We start from the raw sequence: 21559 nt of genomic DNA, 5'->3' as shown, positions 1-21559 counted from the left end.
TCACCATTTAAACAAAAACAAAAACAAAACAACCCTGTAGGTTAGATTTCCAGAGTTGTGGAACATAAGACTAGCTTGACTAGAAAACACTTTCTCCTTCCTTGGGTTTCAATTTCCCCTTATTTTTTTTCTTTCTCAAAAGTTGCAACCTTGTATCATAGCTTGTAGGGTGTGTGTTTTGGATCTAATATATGCTGCAGTGATGAGAACAGCCTCACCCCGAGGCTCGCCCCTCTCACTGTGTCTCATGTTTATCCTGAATAGTCACAGGAATGTGGGGGCTGACACACTGGTGGACACCCTATGTGTATAGGATAGCCTGTACATAAGCTAGCCTGTGACAACATACCACACTTTGGAGTTGAAAGCAATGGGGTAGATTGTCACAGGCTTTCGGTGAAGTCATTGCATGCCCTGAGAAGTTTCCTCTGACTCCTCTGCCCTTCTGGAATCTTCATGTTCAGGCAGCCATAGAACTTCTAAGCTAAAAGAAGCAAGGTTGATAAGAGTCACAGAACTAGACATGGGAGAAGACAGCAGAAAAGGGCTGAATGCTAGTGATGAATGCTTTGACCACATGCTCTGAAAACAGTACGAGGGTAGCTAACAGCCAGCTCAGAATCAACCAGCAGACTGTGGCCTGAACAAAAGGGGCCTGAGCACCAGGAAGAACTCACAGTCCCACCGAGGAGCCAGCGCACACAGGTGGGCACAAAGGGTACAGCGACATTGCAGGTGAGAGTGAGCCATCCTTGGGCCCATATTTGACTGCAGAACGCAACACAACACAGCTCGGGGCTCAGATAGAGTAAGACAGTTTATTCTGAGCCAGATAGGAGGGACTGTACCCTAGAAAAGTGTGCCAACCTAAACTTGGTCACAAGAACTTCTTACAGCCATGGAACAAAAGTCATCAAGTGTTTGCCAGATACATTGAGAACAGTGGAGGTGGGTCTCAGCAAAGCAGGTGGAACTGCTGTAGATTTCAGAGGCTGTCTGACATGTTCTTAGCTTTGGTGTCAGTGAGATCTAGTGGTCTGCTAATACATTCCACAGGTTTCACCTGAGACTTGACAGGGTATTAGGTTAGACACAGGGACAGGCAATGCATGACTATAAAAGGAACAGAGGTTGCCCAAGATAATTTTTGCTCTGGATCTACATTTCAGCTCTCCATAGTCAGGAAGTTCTGGTCAGCCAGTCAGCCTTGTAAAATCTTGAATATAGGTGTAGTTTTTTTTGCTGGGAGCTTCATTTCATAGTACTTAATGTTTATGCTAGAGCTAAGATGAAGAAACATGCTGTTCATTTATTTTTACAGCTCCATAGTACTCTGTATAGATGAACCGAGTTTGTTTAGTGAGTTCTCTGTTGATGAACCCTTTGTACTATTTTTCAGTCTTGCTACTACAAATGGTTTTGATTGCCTTGTACATTCATCTTTTCCCATTTTTGCTCATATACTTTTGAGACAGATTCCTACAAGAGGGCTTTCACAATCCGAGAGGGAATACACATGGAGTTAGAGAAGATGCTGTGTGCAGACTTTGACTGGCGTTGTATGGTGGACTGCTCTCTCACAGCTGTGCCAGTGGAGCACGTCCTCATGCTTTTGGGTTTCCCTAGTTTAGGCAAGAGATAGATCTCATTGCAGTTTAACTGTTGTTCTCATAGGAGAGAAATTGAACTGCTTTTTATATGTTAAAGGGCCATTTGCATTTCTTTTTGATTTCTTAAACAGCTTTCTCTTGTGAGTCTTCTAGATGAATAGACTTAGCTTTTAGAAGACCTGGGGGAGCATTAAACAGAGCTGGTGTTGGAGCAGTGTTGAGCCTTCCAAGAGTCTAGGCTCCCTTCTCGAGGTCTTCTGGAGCTTTGGAAGATCTGTGCTGTCCTAAGTCCCTGTCCTTCCTCGTCCTTGGCTGTCCTGCTCTTCATACTCCCTGAGAGATACCAACTAGAGCATGGAGCCAGGTTCTAAGTCCAGGCTTCTTTAAACTGTTTAAATCACGGAACAGAGATCTCTCATTGGCTTTAGACATGTGTTCGCCTCTGTCTGCTGGCACAGGGCCAGGCAGTCCAGTGGCTTTCTGTTGTGGTTCTTAGGTAACAGGTGCCCCAGCACAGGTCTGCTGCTGAAGCTGTGGGACACACATGCCTCCCTGCTGCCACCCCTGGCCTGTGATCTGTAAACAGGGCACTGACATTGTGTTCATCTGCTGCTCTTAGAATTACTGCTGAGAGAACCAATCCTCTTCCCACCTGGATATATGTTAAGGGCCGTTTGCATTTCTTTTTTAAGTTTTAAATAGCTTTCGCTTATGAGTCTGTCCAGTTTCTTCTTGGCAGAACCAGAAGCCAAGCTGGTAAAGGGAGTTTGAGAGCTGCGGTTGGCAAGGTTCAGACAAGGGCTAGGCAAGGAGCTGAGATGAGTGGTACAGAGGCCAGACAGCAGTCTCCTCCGAAAGCAGCCTGCCATCTGACTCAAGGTGCATGGGAGGCACCTTGACAAGGGTAGACATTTGCGGGTTGGGGAACAACAGACAGACTGTGGAAAGGGTAGGTGTTTAGTTGAGATCTGAAGGGCCCTCAACACATTTTTTTCCCCTGGTAAGATAATGGCTTTGTGAAGAATGGTGTTTTGAAGTTAGATCTTGAACTGAATACATTTTGTTGAGCGTAACATGCTAATTTATCTAGCAACAAAAGTAGGTAACATGTATTTCCCTCCAAGGAGTTGAATGCAGGGAGTAGGTGGACTGTGCTTGTGACTCATTTAAAGGTACTCAGATTGTAACAGTATGTTTGAAGTGCTGTAAATTTCCAGGAAAAGCAAACAGTTGGAAATCAGGTCACAAATGGTCTTTGCATCCATTAAACTAGGGATGTATCATAACTCGTGTGCTTCATAACTTTGTTTAGAAAAATGTGTCCTCTGCCACAGAAACACAGATTTGGCCTTGGGGAAGTTCATTAGCATATGAAAATGAGAGTGTGACTAGGAGCTGCCATCAGGTTTCCCAGGGTGCCCTGGGGGCTTTAATGAAGGTAGCTTCCTAGGATGGTGCCAATAAGTTTCCACTGTGGTGTGCCAGGGGGCTGTTCCTTCCCAGACCAATTCCTCAAACTAGATAGGAAGGCTATTTCTGTCAGGGAAACTTAACTGTTGAGCTATGTAAACCACTTGGCATTAAGTAGACACTTATTACGAGTCTGCCACGCGTATTTTAGACACTCTGGAGAGGAGACACGGGTGTAGTTTCTGCCTGGGAGGTTCATGTGTGCTGCTAGAGGAGAATGACTTAGAAGAGGGCAGACGACAGCACAGTGAAGGAGGTTGTGGAGTGAGAGGTGTCGGCAGGTGCAGTCGGAACACTGAACTGAACAGGAGCTCTAGCCTGGACTGAGGGGGTGGGGCTAGAAGAGCCTCTGGTGCAGGACATGGACCAGGCTAGACCTTATGGAGTAGAGCAGAAGTAAAAAGCCCAGGAGAATCGCCAGTGCTCAGCATGTGACTTGCTTCTGAGGCAGAACTGTTCCCAGTGGATCACCTTGTGCCTTAGTAACTTGTTTCCATGTGGAAGTGGTTATATGCCACAGAATGAAAAAAAAAAAAGTGATAAATCAAAGCATTTGCCATATCTACTGGTGAGACGTGATGTAGGTGGGGTACAGCAAAGTAGGAGAAACTGCCATAGATTGTAGGTGCTGTCTGGTGGCATTCTTGGCCCTGGGGAGGCTGAAAGCTCATGGTCTGCTAAGTTAACACATTCCAAAGGTCTTATGTGAAATGAAAAGGTTGTTAGGTCAGACACTGAAATAAGAGAAGAAAATGAATGAGGAGGACTGTCACCGTGTGTTTGAAGTTAGTTCTGCATACTAAAGGATGCATGCTGCTGATACAGGAGTAGACTTGTAGGAAGGAAAAGCTGTCATATGGGCAAGAGTGGGGAGAGAAGAAAGGAACATACTTACAAAGAAAGATGAACCTGGAAAGGAACCACATGTGCAGACAGTTGACTTTTGACCTCTGTGCCAAGTATATGTAGTAGGGAAAGGAGCGCTCTTATTTGATTGACGGCTACAGGCTCCCTCTACCAGCTCTGTCTACCTTTGTTTTCATGATAGGAGAGGACTCGGGTGCCACATTGCTCTCTTCCCTTTGTTTCTGTGTCTTCATTTTTAGCGTGGGTGTTTGGGTGATGAAGGGAAACAACATGGGTAAGGAAGGTTTGATAACAGCACCATGGTCAGCAGCACTCTTTGGATGCCCTCTCTTTCTACATTTGAAGCAAGTGTTGGTTTATTGACCACCATGCTAAGAATATGGAATGTGAAAAGAAGAGTCTCTTCAGCAAACAGGGTTGGGAAAACTGAATATCCACGTGCATAAGAGTGAAAGTGAACCCTATCACGTCCACACTCAGAACTCAAGTTTAAATGAATTAAGGACTTAACCATAAGACCAGAGACTGTAAAACCACTAGAGAAAATACCTGGGGTCGCAGAGCATAAGAAGACAAACTATGCGTTGGTTTAGTTGTTTTTTCCTTAACCCTGAAAGAGAATACAAGAAAAGCAAAAAGGGACAAATGAAACCACATGGAACCAAAAAGCTTCTACCCATCGAAATAAACAATTAACAATGTATAGAGATGATCTTCAGATAGGAAAAAAGTATTTAAAAGCCATATACCTGATAGAGATTGTACCCCAAATGTATGAGGAGGAGCTCAAGCAACTCAATAGCAAGGAAAAAGAAAAAGCAGTTTAAAAAGTCTGTGCCAGGAAACCACATGGACAGTTCACAGAAGACATACAAATGGCCAACAGGGGGAAAAAAAAGTGCTTCGATCTTTAATCATTAGGGAAGTGCAAATTTCCAGTGAGCTATGTCTTACCTGTCAGGATAGCTGCTATCAAAGATAAAAAGAAAAAGTGTTCGTAAGGGTGTTGTGGTGATATTTTGTTTGTACTCTAACAAATAAAATTTGCCTGAAGATCAGAGGACAGAGTCAGCCACTAGCTTAAACATAGAGGCCAGGCAGTGGTGGCACACACCTTTAATCTCAGCACTTGGAAGGTTGAGACAGGAAGTGGTACGGCTGGGCAGAGAAAGGAATGTAGAGCAGGAGGAGACAGGAGTTCAACCCTTTCAGCTGAGGACTCGGGGCATTCAGTCTGAGGACTCGTGGAGACAGGATCTTTCCCTTTCGGCTGAACAGCTGGTGAGGTGAGAAGTGGCTGTGGCTTGTTTCCTCTGATCATTTAGCATTTACCCCAATATCTGGCTCTGGGTTTTTAATATAAGACCAATTAGGTTTCGTGCAACAGGGTGTAGAGAAGAGGGGCCCTCTCCCTGTTTTCTGTAGGAATGTGACTAAATACTAGTATAAACTATGGGAGTTTATCAAGACTAAGTTACCACCTCATATACTCTCACTTCTGAGGTTTTGCTCAAAAGTTTTTAAGGCAGTTTAGGAGATGCCCGTGTAGGCAGATTTTTCTGTCCTGCCTGCCAGCTCCCAAATAACCACATAGAGACTTACTGTTAATTGTGAAAGCTCACCAGTAGCTTATGCTTGTTTTTAGCTAGCTCTCATAACTTAACCCACTTCTGTTAATCTATGTGCTGCCCGAGGTTCATACCTCATCTATATACTGCCTATCCTGCGTGCTCCATGTATTATGACGTCTCCTCCCTTCTTCCCAGCATCCTCTGTGCCTGGAAATCCTGCCTAGCTATTGGCCATTCAGCTTTTTATTAAAGCAGTCAGAGTGACACATCTTCACAGTGTATAAAAAGATTGTTCCACACCATGCCTGCAGTTCCCGTGAAGATGGAATACAGGCCTGTGATAGGTTACAGTACGGTTTTAAGAGAAGGGAATCCTGTCATGTGACAGTGTGTGGAACTGGAGATCATGTTCAGCGGAGCAAAGCAAACAGAAAAAAGGCAAATACTGTGTCACTCACCTGGGGGATACAACAAGCTGAGCTCACAAACTCAGGAGTAGAAGGGTGGCTACACAGGCTGGGGTGGGAGAGTGAGGAGGTGATTGCTGACGGGTGTAAATGCCCGGCAGAAAGAGCGTGCTGAATATAGTTAGTTAATTATTATAAACTTCAGATTGCAAAGAGGAAATTTCAAACTTGTTCATTACAAAAAGTTAAATATTTGAAGTAAAGGAAATAATAACTGATTTAATTCAATTATTTCATATTATATTAATCAACTATGGCACTACTTGCTGCTACTTAAATTCATATAATTATAAATTGCTAATTACAACTTAAAAAGTACAAGCAATATAGGAGTGCATGCAGTAAAATAAAATATTCCTGTTTAAATTTGATTCATTCTGGTTAGCACTAGAATTAAATATCTTTTTGTGCTTCTTGCCCCCTTAAAGGTTTTAATTTTTAATAATTACATATAAATGTTTGTGTGTGGATGTGGGTTTGTACACGTGAATGTGCATTGCCCATGGATATTAGAAGAGGGCATCAGATCCCCTGGAATTGGAGTTACAGGTAGTAGTGAGCTGCCAGATGTGAGTACTGTAAATCAAACCCACATCCTCTACAAGAAGAGCAAGTACCCTTAACCACTGAGCCATCTCTCTAGCCCCCACTTCTCTTTTTAAAGAATCTCCTCTTGACATGTTCTTTGCCTACTGTTCCTTTTGACTACTTAACTGTTTTAGTAATTTGTATATTAGGGACATCCATTCTGTGCCTTTTAAAATGTATTGCAAATATCTTTTAGACTGAGTTAGCTCTTAACTTTATGCTGTCTTTGTTGTATAGAATTTTTGTATTTTGTATTGATGTATCTCTCAGTCATTTGTTTTCTTGCTTCTAGATTTTGTGATTCACTTAAGACCACATAGCCCTTCTCCACCCAGCCCATAATATAAAATACAGCCATGCCACAGAAGTGGTTGGAGGTCATTTGTAGTGTTGCCATTCTTGTGGGGTACTTGTGCTTAGCATTTTTAATTTTTCATTTGTGTTTGGGGTAGGGATTTAACCTTTAATTCTAAAATATGTGACTAGTTATCTTGAAATTCTTTATAAATTATTTAATCTTTTTTTTCATTAGTTTCAAATAGCATATCATGGCTTTACATATCCATCATAGCTTTTCTATTTTGTGAGCTATTTTTTGTCATATTGAACATCTACACTCATGGTGACTCAACTCTCTAAAAATTTTAGACTGTTCTTCAAATTTTCTTTTTCAATGATCTTGAAAATCAGCTTGTCAAGTTTGCCTCTAAAATCTTGTTGACAGAAATGTTTTCAATGAAACAGTGCGGATTCTGAGAAAGGAGCAGTGCTGAAATGTGTGTTCAAATTTTCTTGAAGACAATGTGGCAGTGTCCATGAAGAGTCTTTTAAATACACCTTTGTCTTAGACTTTCCATTGCTGTGATACAATACCATGACCAAAAGCCACTTGGGAAAGAAAGGGTTTATTTGATCTTACAACTCTCAGGTCACCCTCTAACGCTGAGGGAAGTCAGGGCAGGAACTCAAGACAGGAACCTGGAGGCAGGAACTGATGCAGAGGCCCTAGAGGGGTGCTGCTGCTTACTGGTATGCTCCTTGTGGCTTGCTCAGCTTCCTTCCTTCCTTCCTTCCTTCCTTCCTCCCTCCCTCCCTTCCTCCCTCCCTCCCTCCCTCCCTCCCTCCCTTCCTCCCTTCCTCCCTCACCCCTCTCTCTCTTTCTTGTTCTCTCTCTCTCTCTCTCTCTCTCTCTCTCTCTCTCTATCTATCTATCTATCTCTATCTCTATCTCTCTCCCTCTCTCTCTCCCTCTCTCCCTCTCTCCCTTCCTCCTTCCTCATTTTGTTTTGTTTTTCAAGACAGGATTTCTCTGTGTAGCTTTAGAGCCTGTCCTGGAACTCACTCTGTAGACCAGGCTGGCCTTGGACACATAGAGATCCGCCTGCCTCTACCTCCGAAGTGCTGGAATTAGAGGTGTGTGCCACCACTGCCCTCTTATTCTAACCAGGATCACCTGGCTAGAGGTGTGCACCACCACTGCCCTCTTATTCCAACCAGGATCACCTGGCCAGAGATGGCACTGCCCACAGTGAACTGAATCCTCCCACATCAATCATTAGTCAAGAAAATGCCCTACAGGCCAATCCTATGGAGGTATATTCTCAATTAAGATTCCTTCTTCTAAGAAGACATGACCTTGTATCAAAGTTAACATAAAAACTAGCCAGCAAAATTGACCCCTTATCAACTTGACACACAGACATATCACTTATTAAGCTATAATCCTTCCTTTCTTGTTGCCCCCAAGATATTATATTAATATTACAATATAAAATATTCCAACTTTTAAAAGCCCCCCAGTCTTTAAAAATTCAAACATGGTAAAAGTTGTCTTTCTAAAATACCCAGTGTCTCTCTAAAATATCAAAATCTCTATAAAATCCTAAAGTCTCTTAACCGTGAGCTCCTTTAAAATCAAAACACAAGTTAAATATAGAGGGAAGAACCAGGACACCGTTATATATCAATGCAAACCAAGGTTCAATAGCATAACAAGTTCAGTATTTGACATCTGGGAGCCACTCATGATCCTCTAGGCTCCAAAAGATCTTGGGACAGCTCCATTTCTCCAGTTCTGACACTCATGGAACACACAGCTGGACTCCTAGGCTCAGGCTGGCTATACCCACAGCTGCTACTGTCCTTGATAGTTGTCTCATGGTACTGATACCTCCAAAATGTTGGGGTTTTCTGCTGCACTTCAGCAGTACCTTTATTAATAGCCTCTCCAAATGTTGGGGTTTTCTGCTGCACTTCAGCAGTACCTTTATTAATAGCCTCTCCTGGCTCTCTTCAGGGACTGTGACCCTACTACATGATGCCAAGCCTCAACTGCTTTCCATGAATCCCTTCAATCCTGGGATGTCTACTAAGCTGAGGCCATACCTTCACCAAAGGCCTCTTGCTACCCTCTCCTAGTCCCAAACCTCAGCTACTCACTTTGACCCCTTCGTGCCTTCAAAACTAGGACCATCGGGGTGACTCTTACATATTACCAAGTTTGGCTGCAAAATGAGATGTGGCTTCAGCCCTCTCTCGATCACAGCTTCTGTGTGCTGACCCTGAGGAGAAATATTCCCAGATATTATACAGTTCTTAATAATGCTAGTCTCTTGCCAATCACTGCTAATTTCTCAGCTCTATCCGGTTTTTGGTTTTTCAAGGCAGGGTTTCTCTCTGTAAAAGCCCTGGCTGTGCTGGCACTCACTTTGAAGACCAGGTTGGCCTCAAACTCACAGAGATCCACCTGCCTCTGCCTCCCAAGGACTGGGATTAAAGGCGTGTGTACCACAACACGGTTCTGGTTTCTTAATCACTGCCAATTCTTCAACTCCAACTGACCAGAACAGTGGATTCTTTTTTGTTGTTTTGTTCTGTTTTGTTTTTCGAGACAGGGTTTCTCTGTGTAGTTTTGGTGCCTGGATCTCACTCTGTAGATCAGGCTGGCCTCAAACTCACAGAAATCCATCTGACTCTGCGTCCTGAGTGCTGGGATCAAAGGCATGCACCACCACTGCCCGGCTAGAACCGTGGATTCTTAATTCAAAGTACCCAAGAGTCCTGTTCAAGTCTTTAAGGCTGTCAGACTTCCCTCTGAAACCGGACAATCCAGGCCTCCATCATCTGCACTGCTCTCAGCAGAATCTTCCAGGTCCCACAACAGCTCAGTAAGCTCTGAGCACTCAATGGCTTTTCCAGCCCCAAGTTCTTAACAACTCCGTAATCCTCCCCCAAAACAACACGGTCAGGTCAGTTACAGTAGTACCCTATTCATTTGTTAAGACAGCCATAGAAATACCCTAGAGCAGGAGGGTGGTCTGCAGGACAGAACTACAGTTTCTCACGGTTCTGAAGGTCGGAAGCTCAGATCATCATGTCAGCAAACTCACTTTCTTTGAACAACCCTCTTCTTGGCATGGAGGTGGCCATCTTTCCCGGTGTCCTTTCTTGGCCTTTCATTTGTCTGGCCACTTCTGTGGTGTCTTTTCCTTTTTTTATAAGGATACTAGTCAGGTGTGATAAAGGTCCTGTGTGAGAGCTTCAGCATCTGAATTCTGGGGCATATGAATTCTGGAGTGCAAGTTTAAGCTATGGTAGTATATAACAAAGACCAAACTGAAGAGTTGGAGATGTGGATACATTTCCTAGATGGTAGATTCAGAAGTAGTTTTTAAAGTATTTTTTCTTTATTTACATGTTTTCAGCGAATATGTGAAACCTTTTTATAGAAATGGGGGGGGGCATTAATGTTTCTTTGTGTGTGTGTTTGTGCATGGGTTTGTATTGGGAGTGATGCTGTGCAGCTGTGTATGTGTGCATGTGGAGGCCGTATGTCAATGTGCATATCTGTGATAGCTTCTGTTATCTTTTTTTTGAGATAGGATCTCTCACTGAACCTTGAGCTCATCAATTTAGCCTGCTTGGCTACCCAGTGAGCTCCAGGGCTCCACCTCTTTCTACCCCAGCAGGTCACCACACCTAGCTTTTTCATGGATGCTGGAGATGGGGCTGAGCTCCACGTGTTTGTGTCTGAAGCATTTTACCAACTGAATCATCTCCCAGCCCCCAACGAAACTATTTCCATGTTGCCCTCTTTAAAAGAGAGACGTGGCTGAGTGGCAGACAGGGCCAGTGGCTCAGAACTCTTAACTATATGGTCTGTTCAGTTGAGAATTGTCCTTTTGTGGGTGAGGGAAAATGCTGGCCTGCAGTGTGGTGACTCACCTGATAATCCTGCAGAATGAACCGAGTACTGAGGAACCTGGTTGGAAGCTGTGAAATAGAACAGAGCAGCTACTGTGTGATTGAGTCTGCGGCTGAGTCTCGACAGGGTGAGGCTGGGTGAAGAAAGACAGCGGATAGGGCCAGCACGGAGTTTTCCTAGCTTGATTGTGCTGATCTCACAGGCTGCTGCATATTTCAGAGCCCATTAAACTGTGCGTGTTCAGTGTGTGCCTGTGCTGTCTACTGTCTGTTAGGGAACATGTTGTAAATGGGAGGGAGGATTGGGAAGAAAAGATTCCCGGAGCCTTGGGAACCAAGGCGTCACACAGTTACTAACATGAGGCAGGCTATGCTTTTTTGGGCCACAGGAAACTTTAGGATTTGGAGGCTGTGGAAGCAATTGCTTGCTGCAGTAAATGTTGGGGAGGGGTCTCCACACCACTGGGTCCTTGCTGCTTCATAATGCTGTGCCACAGGGTGAGGGTGGGTCACTGATTTGTGGAAAATGAGGCAGTGGTATGAAAATGGCAGCCTGTTAGGTGAACCAGGCAGGGACACAGCAATCTTTTTGAATTTATTGGCTCATTAATATTGTGAAGATGGGTATGTTTCTTTTATAGCTGCATTAGATACTTATCTTTCTAAGGACAGGAATCGGTACAGTGCTACAAGAGAGAATGTACTTAAAAATCACAACATTACCTGTGGTAAAATTATCATAAAAACTACCTAGTGCTCAAGCGGGCCATGACTGCAGTTCTGCCCCCATAATGACAGGAAATGGTCGTCAGCGAAGTTGTTTTCCATGAAGCTGTGATGAAATCAACTAAAATGGTAATAAAGCAGAGTGTAAAAGTGAGGGACTCAAGTGAGATGTAAAAATGCAGAAGGTGTTAGAATGTTCGCATTGGCATCTTCCAGAAATGAATCTGTAAAATAGCGAATATGAATTGATTGAGATTTTTCATTCAGAAGTGTTATCCCTGCTGTGGGTCCCACAGTGCAGAGAGGTCAAATGCCTGTCTCCTAACCACAGCCCTGACCGAGGGGTGCTGCTTGGCTATGGTGATGGGTTTTGGTGGCAAGTGATAGTTAGAAAAGCTTGAAACCCCATTTCCTTCCTTCTGACTTGAATCAGTCACCCTGGGCACGTCTTCATGTTCCCGGTGTTGCTCTGATGAATTCATGTTCAGTATCTGCCTGTTACAGAAAAGAGGAGGTGTCTCTCAGTGATACCTCAGTGAACTGTAGAAACAATAAAATACACACGATCAGAGATGTTCTATACTAAAGGAGCAACGTTCATATTGATACTGTATTCAAAATAACAAGTCTGCCCCTTGTCACTGCTGCTGCCACCAAAAGGCCAGACGTCACCTCCTCTGCCATAGTGTCAACTGTCTGGCCTTCCCGTGTCCTCTCCAGTCCATCTCAGAGTTGGCCTCGACTCAGATTATAGCTTTCTGTTGCCCATGGGGTGAAGTTTAGCGTCCTCACCATGGTCCTCACTTTCTGGTGCCAGCATATTGGCCCCATCTGGTACAGGTCCTTGCCTGGCTTTCTAGGCTCAGGCCTGGCAGGACTTCTTCTCATGCAGAGACCACCAGGCCTTTCCCCTTGCCGCTCTTCCAGGGGTACTTCTTTATGCTCCTTTCTTCATACCCTCACCTCACTGCCTTGCCCTTCTTCACTCAGGCAGTCTCTTATTAACATGAAGTTTCTATCTACTGTCCCTTCTCTAGAGAAGTCCTCCTACCTCTCTTTCTCCTAGTCTATATTAAGTTTCTCTGGTTTCTTTTTTTTTTTTAAATAATTTTTATTTACATACAATAATTAGTAAAAAAAAAAATTAAAACCAAATGTAACTTGTATAGAAAAAATATGGAATGCTTCATGAATTTGCATGTCATCCACGTGCAGAGCCGTGCTAATCAATCTGTGTATTGTTCCAATTTTAGTACATGTACTGCTGGTGTAAGCACTGTATCGAGTAAGTTTCTTTGTTTGACATTCAGAGATCCGGAATGTTCCTCTTAGACTACCTATTTTCATTTGTAACTATAATTTCTTCACATTGTTTTCAATAGGAAGAACCAGTGGGGGAAGGGGGGAGGTGTGGCCTGCTCTAGTAGTGCCTGGATTCTTGACAAATAGACAGAAAGGAAGGAGGGGAAGAAGGATGGATGGACAAATGGACAGACAAAATGACGTATTTCATTCTGAAGACCAGCTCAACCAAATCCCGTTCCCACTCTGCCTTTGCATTTTTCTGTAATAAGGAAGACAGACTATGTTGAGTTTGGTGAATCTGTGACTAATGAGAACTGACTGCATCAGTGAAGTCATAAAAAGATGCTCTCCCTAAGCCGTTCTGATCCAGAACAAAGGGGGACTTCTCCTGGAGCTTGGGGAGGCTTGTTTGGCTTCTAAATAAATCCGAAGTACAGAGTTGTGTTAATTGCAGACCTCAGGTGATAACATGTGCTCCTGGGCCGTGCAAGGCCTTCTCTTTGACAGTTCCTCTTTGAGCCCTGCTCTTGGCCCCTTCTCTGTATAACAGCGCTAGGTGTTTAATATTTCCTTAACGTGTGCATTTTTTTTTTTACAGAATAAGGCTAATGGTTGGGGGAATGTTTTGATTTTAAGAGCTGTTCTCTGCTGTGAGTCATCTAGTTTTTGCTTCTCTCATCCCCTATGCTAAGGTCTGTACGTCACTGTGTCTCGGGATTCTCATGCCTCTGATCATCCCATATGCTAAGGTCTGTACGTCACTGTGTCTCGGGATTCTCACGACTGTGGTCTCGTGTTAGGGAATGTCTGTATCCCCGGGTGCTGGACAGCTGCACTTTAGCATCTTGTCACCTCCTGAAAGTCCTGCAGGTCTGTGCGGTTGTCCTCCCCTCTTTGATGCACTCTCCAGAGGGCCCCTTGTGTCCCCAGCCTCCCTCCTCTGGGGGACCGTACAAGAGGGAGATCCTTACGTAGAAAGCATCACAGACTCACCTTGCCCCGTGCTTCCTGATGACCTTGCTGCCTGCCCATGCCAGTTCATATTGCCACCACCAGTACGTCAAATGTGTGGTTTTGCACCCGTGCCGGCCGTACAGCAGTGTGGCATCGTTTTGGTTGAAATGGATACCTTATTTCTAGTCAGTTTCTCATTACTGCTGCTGCCCCCACCCTAGTGCCAGCCACTGCCGTTCTCCTCATCATCCCTGTGTCTGTCCACTCAGCAGTGGCCCCTGACCCTCTAGGCCATCTCACTGTTCTGTCTGCAGCCAAGGTAATCTGTCTGGACCACTCCTTTGCTCAAAATCATTAAAAAAGTCACAGACTTTCTCACCTTTCGCCTGCTGAAGGAAAGACATCCTGATGATGCTTACACTTGTGTTTCTTGGACACATGTTGCCTCAACATGATAAGTTTTCCAAACAATATTGACTCACCTGGCTAATATTTATTTTAGACTTTGTATATCTATTTGCTTAAGTAAAATGGACTTATTCTTGACCATCTCTAGGCTGATTGGAAAGCAAAGTTATATTAAAATGCCTTGAATAGCTAGCCAGGTGATGGTGGGACACACGCACCTTTACTCCTAGCACTCGGGAGACAGAGACAGGCGGATCTCTGTGAGTTTGAGGCCAGCCTGGTCTACAGACCAAGATCCAGGACAGCCAGGGCAACACAGAGAAACCCTGTCTCAAAAAACAAACAAAAAAGCCTCAAATTGCTTCCTCCTCTTTGCTTTGTCTGGACAATAAAATGCACATTTTCTACCTCTTACCCAGGTGTCGTCAGCATTCCAGCTGTGAACTTGGTTTGCTGAGCTACCTTCCTGCAGGTCTCTCACTAGCACTGGACTGGGTAGGAATTAACGTGCCTCTGAGACCCTGATGGTCCTGGTGGGAGTTAAGCGACCATGGGCACAGAATGGGGTAATAGTGTGTGTTCCTTCAGTGCCACTGACAGCTGTCAGCAGCTGCATAGTGAGTTGGTGTCTATTGTCATCCACAAAAATTGTGATATACACATTGTATCTAATAGGACAGGGAGGAACCAGCCAGTTCCCTGGCCAATCCTTCAGAGAAACATGCTTCTGGGCTTTACTCCTTCTACATCCTTTCTGGATTCTTCCCTACTCCTGTATTTCTGTTTTTGTTTTTGTTTTTTTTTTATCACTCCTGAGGGAAACTGAGTAATTTGAGCTTACAAATAACAAGATTACCAGAGGGTGACTTTGGCAAGATTGGAATAATGGGCAGCCCAGGAAGAGGGTTTGGGCACTGTACATTTGCCAGATACTGAGACTTAACTCCTGAAGTCAGGTGGCTTCACCAGCACTCAGCTCATGACATCAGTCTCCACACAGAGCAGCTGAGAGAGCTGGGCAGAATATGCCCAGTCTGGTTCATTGAAGCTTCTTCAGTCAGCATTGCATCGTTAGTCTCTGGACTCAGTCTCAGCTAGCACAATCAGGATTCATGACATTGCTGTTCTGACGTCCCCCATTCTTCTGAGGACGTATTGCTTTAAACCATAACAGTAATTTTCATATCATGTTATTTTTATTTTTCAACTGGCTGAAGACACACACAGCGAATGCAGAAAATATTATTCTTCAGACAGAAACTGTCTGGCATGCACAGCCTACAGAATGGCAATTAAACTGAGCTCCAGACTGACAAACAAGCTGTAAAACAGAAAGGCAGAATTTCTGTGGAAGATCAGTTATAATAATTTTATATCTGAGTGTTTTACATTTGTGACATTTTGTATAATAAACAATTAACTGCCTGCTTTTGACATTTCCAAGTTAATGTGAGGGAAGTTATACAACAGACACTGTGAGCGTCCCCTCCCCAAGTGAAGTGGCAAATGGCTATCAGCCCCCAGGTCTGTGAGGCCCGATTATCCCCACTGCACATCCTGAACCTCTCTGCCACCAGCCGGCAGTTCATTGTCTTTGATAAACAAGATAATTGATATAAATGGAGGTGTTCTTCTCTAAAATGGTTTCCCAATTGCAGGTTTTTCAGGCTGAAGGTATAATTTTCCTTGTGTCCCATTACTGTTAATCTCTAAATGGATAGATTAGTTAATCTGCCTGCCTCCCACGAGAAGACATTGGGTGAGTCACCCTCAACAAAGCCGACAAAATACTGGAGGAAACTAGAGCACAGGAAAAATGATGTACGGTCACATTGATGATCAAGAACATGGGGATTTTCAGCAGGAGGTTTAGAGCTGGGAAGGCAAGAGCTATAGCGTAGAAATGAAGAAGAGGTGCATCTTCCTCAGGAGAAGGACAGAAGCCCTGTGGTCGGCCAGTTGTACCATGTGGTCACTGGGCCCACATGAGGAGATTGAGCAGAGCCATCACTGCTTGCTTGCTGCGTTGTTGGAATAGGCTAGGCTTTGCAGAGCTCACTTTATACCATCAGTTAGTACTCGGCCTGCTTGGCCCTCTACTGTGTGGCTTTTTTTTTTTTTTTTTTTTTTTTTTAAAGCCTCATTTTATTTTATTTAAATTTATTTTAACTTTATTTTATATGCATTGGTGTGAAGGTGTCAGATCCTGGAGATCTGAACTTACAGACAGTTGTGAGCTGCCATGTGGGTGCTGGGAATTGAACCCGGGTCCTCCGGAAGAGCAGCCAGTGCTCTTAACTATTGAGCCATCTCTCCAGCCCCTGGCTTTTTTTTTGGAGTGTCAAGGATCTAGCCTGCAGAAGAGCCATGCAAGTTTGCACCCAAATCTGAAGTCTGCTCGGAAAAAAACCTGCCCCCTTATGCACGTACGTGTGTGTGTGTGTGTGTGTGTGTGTGTGTGTGTGTGTGTGAAGTTTGCACCCAGATCTGAAGTCTGCTCGGAAAAACCTGCCCCCTTATACGTGTGTGTGTGTGTGTGTGTGTGTGCGCGCGCGCGCTCGTGCGCGTGCGTGTGTGAGTGTGTGTGTGTGTGTGTGTGTGTGTGTGTGAGAGAGAGAGAGAGAGAGAGAGAGAGAGAGAGAGAGAGAGAGGGGTGTGTATGTGTATATTAAGTGCAACAAGGAGGAATGAATGGGAAATCAAGTGGGTAAGTGCTTGGAAGAGAGTTACATAGAGACTATCCACGACTCCCCAGGGGAATATTGTGCTACTTATCACTTAGACTCTTGATGGTTTGAAACTATAATAAGAAACCTTTGGAGTACCTTTGTAGCATGAATTGTCTTAATAAAAACAAACCCGGAGCCAAGTATTGGGGTGAATGCTGAAAGATCAGAGAAACAGAACCAGCCACAGCTAACCTCACCTCGCCAATTCCTCAGCTGATCCTGTTTCCTCAAACTGGAAGCCTCTGTGTTCTCATCCAAATGGATCTCAGCTGAACTGCTGCTCAAAAGCCTAAAAGCTTAACCAGATTAAAAAGCCTCTAGTTCCTGGTCTTCATGCCTTATATACCTTTCTGCTTCCTGCCATCACTTCCTGGGATTAAAGGCGTGTGTCACTATGCCTGGCTGTTTCCAGTGTGGCTTTGAACTCGGAGATCTGGATAGATCTCTGCCTCCGGAATGCTGGAATTAAAGGTGTGTGTGTCACCATTTTCTGACTTCTAGTGGCTGTTCTGTTCTCTGACCCCAGATAAGTTTATTAAGGTGCACAATATATTGGGGAACACAATATCACCACATACCTTGATCATTCTAATATTTAGTTTAAAAACCAGTTTGCACCCTGAGCAAGGAAAGCCCTAGTAAGATGAGCTGTCTCCCAGGCAGTCCTCTGTGGTGGGTTATCACACCGCCTTTCAGATCCAGCACGCCAAGGGTGCTTTACTGTCCAGTTTAATGTCATCTCTTCACTGAGCGGTGGGCCTCCTCCCGCCTCCTTCCACTTTTGAAAGGTTAGCCTTTCTTCAGAACAGTACAGGTTTCCTGCAACATCTGTCAGCTTGGCAACGAGCACACCCCAAGGAAATGATGAACATTTGAAGACCATCTAAATACTGCAGGGGACCTTTCCTTTCCTCTCCTCTCCCTCTGCTCCTCTCTCCTCCCTCCTGTCTTCTCCTAAGGAGAGTGGGACAGCCACCTGGCATTTTTCACTCATGGTCGTGCTGATAAATTGTAAGCCCACTTACAGCTGTGACTTTTTTTTTTTAATGAGTTTTGATTTTCTCCTTGCACTATGATAGCCCTTGCAACCTTCAGGCGGAACTGGCCTGGAAGGCAGCTGTGGGCAGAAGCTTTTGTTTCACCAAGGAGGCTGCTTGGCCCTGGACCGTTAGCACAAAGGTTTCTTTGCTCTAATGACTCAGATGATCTTGATCTGATTCAGTAGGTCAGAAATTGCTGTCCCCAGCAAATATCGACCAGAAGGAACTGCTTTCTCGGTTATTCTGAAACTGCCAGCTGCATATTACACTAGCAGGTGCTAATAGTTTTTTGCAGGTCAGTAGAATTGTTATTGGCTCCTCCTTCCTTTACCCCCATCCTTGTACAATCACAAGGTGGCTCACGAGCACATAAATCTCCTTGTGTGACTCTCAGACCTGAAATGGCAGGCCCACTTACCATTCCATGGGGGAGACCTGGCTCTTGGTGGCTGCAGAAGGACCACGTCCACGGCTCCTTTGTCTAAAACTCAAATGCTGTGTAAAACTCCCCTGACTGAGCAGGCTCGCGTCACAGGAGGTGGGGAAAAGAAGGGAAGCTCTCTTTAGCACACAGCGGAAAACTGAGTCGGAAGTGGGAAATGACTTCCTTCCCAAACTAACACCATTGGAGTCCCTGCTTTCCAGCCTTGCCTTTTGTAGTGACTCTAGAGCAGAAGATGGAGAGTGGGGGCATTTCTCCCTCAGGCCGGAAGTATGGTGACAGGAGAGCAGCAGGGCTAGAATGCAGCACATGAACTTCCTAACGGATGGGAAAGTAGTTAAGAATGTTGTTTTAGAATGCTGTGTCTGTTGTATGCTCCAGAGCATAACTGCAGATCACTGAGGTAACTAGGAAGAGCAGTGAAAGGCTTCCTTTTGTTTTCTTTTAGACGAGTCTTTTAAAAATCATCCTCTGTAAATCAACGAAGAGCCATAGCATCGTTTGTTTCCTCCCTGTAAATTAACCTTGGCCCCCAGAAGGTCATATGAGCTGTGCTTTCCTGGTGGCATTTTCTGGTAACTGTAACACGTCTGCAGTGTTAGTGCAGCTGTCCCAGCACACTCCAGGCTCCAATCAGCCTTGAAACTGGGTGGCCACGTTCCGCAGAGTCCCTGTGAGCTCCCTGCCCAGGGCATCATCACCTCAGCTTGCCATGGCCCTGATGGTGCCTGAGCCAAAAACTAAGAGGTTTGAGAGACAAGCTCTTCCCTTGGCTGTCCCTGGGCTTGGTGAAAGAGCCCAGGGTTCAGCCTAGGGGCAGAAGCCTCTCCCACCATTGCCCGTACATTTGCTCCTCAGGCCAGATGTGCTGTGCTGAGATCCCTCTCTGCTGGTCAGCCCGGGACCAGCTGGAAGCCATGGCCTGTGAGAACCCACTGTTATGGTCAACCTCTCTTTATGTCCCGAGGGGTTGTGGCAGGAGGTGGTGTGGAGTTTGAGCAGCATCCTTGCACAGATCCAGTAGAGACTTCCCTGGAATGTCAGGAGCCTGAGTGATGTTTGAAAACTTCACCATTGCTCCCACTTTTAGTGGAAACTTAAATTTTATAGTTATTGATGCTCTTTAAAGAAACATTCAAGTTTAAGACTCAAGCGCTATTTGTGATTGTAGAACCATTCTGACTTTAGCTTGTGGAATTTAGAACCAGATGCAGCCTCCAGCTTAAACAAAGAAAAGCTACCAGTTTATTAAAGGGTTAGCTAAAAATAACAGTAGCTTCCTGACAAAAGGATTAAGCATCCACACTTCTGGGACTTTTCACAGCTTTTTGTACAGTCTTATTCTCTGGACAGGGTAAAAAGCTACTTCCCATCCCTGAAAGGGCATCTGTACTCTGAGGTCACAAAATTGTTGTGATCTGACAAGTGGCTTAATACAGTACCGTGGAACAAGGACATTCTTTGGTTTTAACATCCTTCAAGACATAAGGAAACATAATCCCTATAAAAATCTTCCAGTACACTCATAGCAAGATGCCTTTCCTTTAAGGTTTCCCGAACTTGCAGAAGCAGTTTCAGTGACTGCTGTGTGCTGGGTGTTTTTCCAGGATAGTAGTATGAATAACTTCTCAGTGCAGAGTCTCTTTCTCTGGCAGATTGTGTCATTGCAATGAGACATCGCCTGCGTTCAGACACAGGCTGGATGGATGCCTGGCTGTCTCTTCTTGCAGCTGGAAATGCCTTGGTCTAAGATTTCAAGGCTCACCTCCAGAGTGACTCCTGCTTTGACACACTGTAGTGGTCACTGCTGCTGAATATTGCATGCTTGATTCTTGAAGGTTTGGAAAATTTATCAGCTAAAACCTCCAGTATTTAAACTTGGCATTTTCAAACCACAGAAGCGTCTACAGTCTGGCTAGATTGCAGTGTGTTTGCCTTCAGAGACCCCGGTGTGAGGAGAGTGAATTCACTAATCCCTGTAGCTTACGTATTTAAGGTTTGCTGTCCTTAGTCCATCCCTCTTCAGTTTCCAAGGGTACCCTTGTCTGAGTTCTCATCTTTCAGAAAGTGACCGACTTACTCGGCAGTATGCAGAGCTAGAACTTCATAGAGCTGGCAGTTTTGAGGGATGGGACTGGAAGCACATTTGAAGGTTGGAAAGCTTGCTCCTCTCGTTGCTGGCCAAGATGGAGCCCAGCTTGATTGTGAAAGTACAGTGTGGAGAGTGTGGTGTGAACAGATGTGTTGCCGTAAAGTACAGTTCTGGGGCGTATGGCAGTGTGACAGTAGGAACTGGTGCAGGAGTGATCAGAATGTGGATTGACACCTACAAGAGGAAAAGCAAGAAGAAAGCAGAACACAGGGCTGTAGGCCAGGGAGGGCTGTGGTCTCCTTTCTCCCTGTGGTCCTCTGCAGGGACTGGGGAGTCAGTGGTACTGCCTGGGCCTTTCTGGGTTGTGGGGAGGGGGTTTGGGGAGTTCTTCTCCCGGAGGAATCTGGGAGAAGCTTTGGCAGATGATCACATGCCACTTGTAATCAATGACTTTTTTCCTCAGATGTGATGTAACACGTAGTTAATAGTGATTTCTCTTCTGATATATAAAACCAGGAATCAGTGTACCTCGGTGGGTGCCTGCTTTGAGAAATACATTTGTGCAGTGTTTTGATAGTTCTCAAGAAAGATGGCCTTGTTCTCTAATTAGCTATTGTACGTTTACAGCTGTTCCTACAAAACAGCTGTGTGTACTTTTTACTGTAGAAGAATGCAGCAGAAGGTTGGGTTCCAGTTGGCTTAGAAGCTTGTCTAATCAGCAACAAGTTATGTACAGGCCTGGGGATGGGCCTGGGGTTATTAGCCTCCTTCAGATCTACCAGCAGTGAAACTGGGGAGATGTGTAGGTAAGCCCTCAAGCCAAAAATAGTCTTCCTTACCTTTTTAATCAGGAAAGACTTTGTGTCTAAATCTTGGCACTCTACTTAGAAAATCTTCTAAGAAAAATGTATTGTGAGTCCATTAAGCACTTATTTGGGGGGTGGGGGGTGTTAGAAATCAACTTTGTGTCTGACAGCCAGGAAGACAGAAGATAAAGCCCGCCACAAGCACGGGCTCTGAAGACAACAGTCTACTGTAGGAGCCAAGTGTTGTTTCCTTTGGGGAAAAAAATCTGCTTCAAGAAGAC

The 21559-nt window shown here is 44.7% G+C and overlaps 1 protein-coding gene and 1 non-coding gene across 2 annotated transcripts in view; one reads left to right on the top strand and one right to left on the bottom strand.

Annotated features, from left to right (window-relative positions):
• Positions 1–21559, top strand: part of Btbd9 (BTB domain containing 9) — a 363175-nt gene that overhangs the window by 246899 nt on the left and 94717 nt on the right. The gene's annotated exons all lie outside the window — the stretch shown is intronic.
• Positions 12673–12779, bottom strand: LOC131894019 (U6 spliceosomal RNA). The gene has a single exon (XR_009374808.1). It is a non-coding gene; the product is annotated as a U6 spliceosomal RNA (small nuclear RNA).

Source organism: Peromyscus eremicus, chromosome 16_21 (genome assembly GCF_949786415.1).
Source record: "Peromyscus eremicus chromosome 16_21, PerEre_H2_v1, whole genome shotgun sequence".
NCBI lineage: Eukaryota > Metazoa > Chordata > Mammalia > Rodentia > Cricetidae > Peromyscus > Peromyscus eremicus.
The sequence above is the reverse complement of the archived record's forward strand: the minus strand, read 5'-3'. Positions and strand labels throughout refer to the sequence as shown.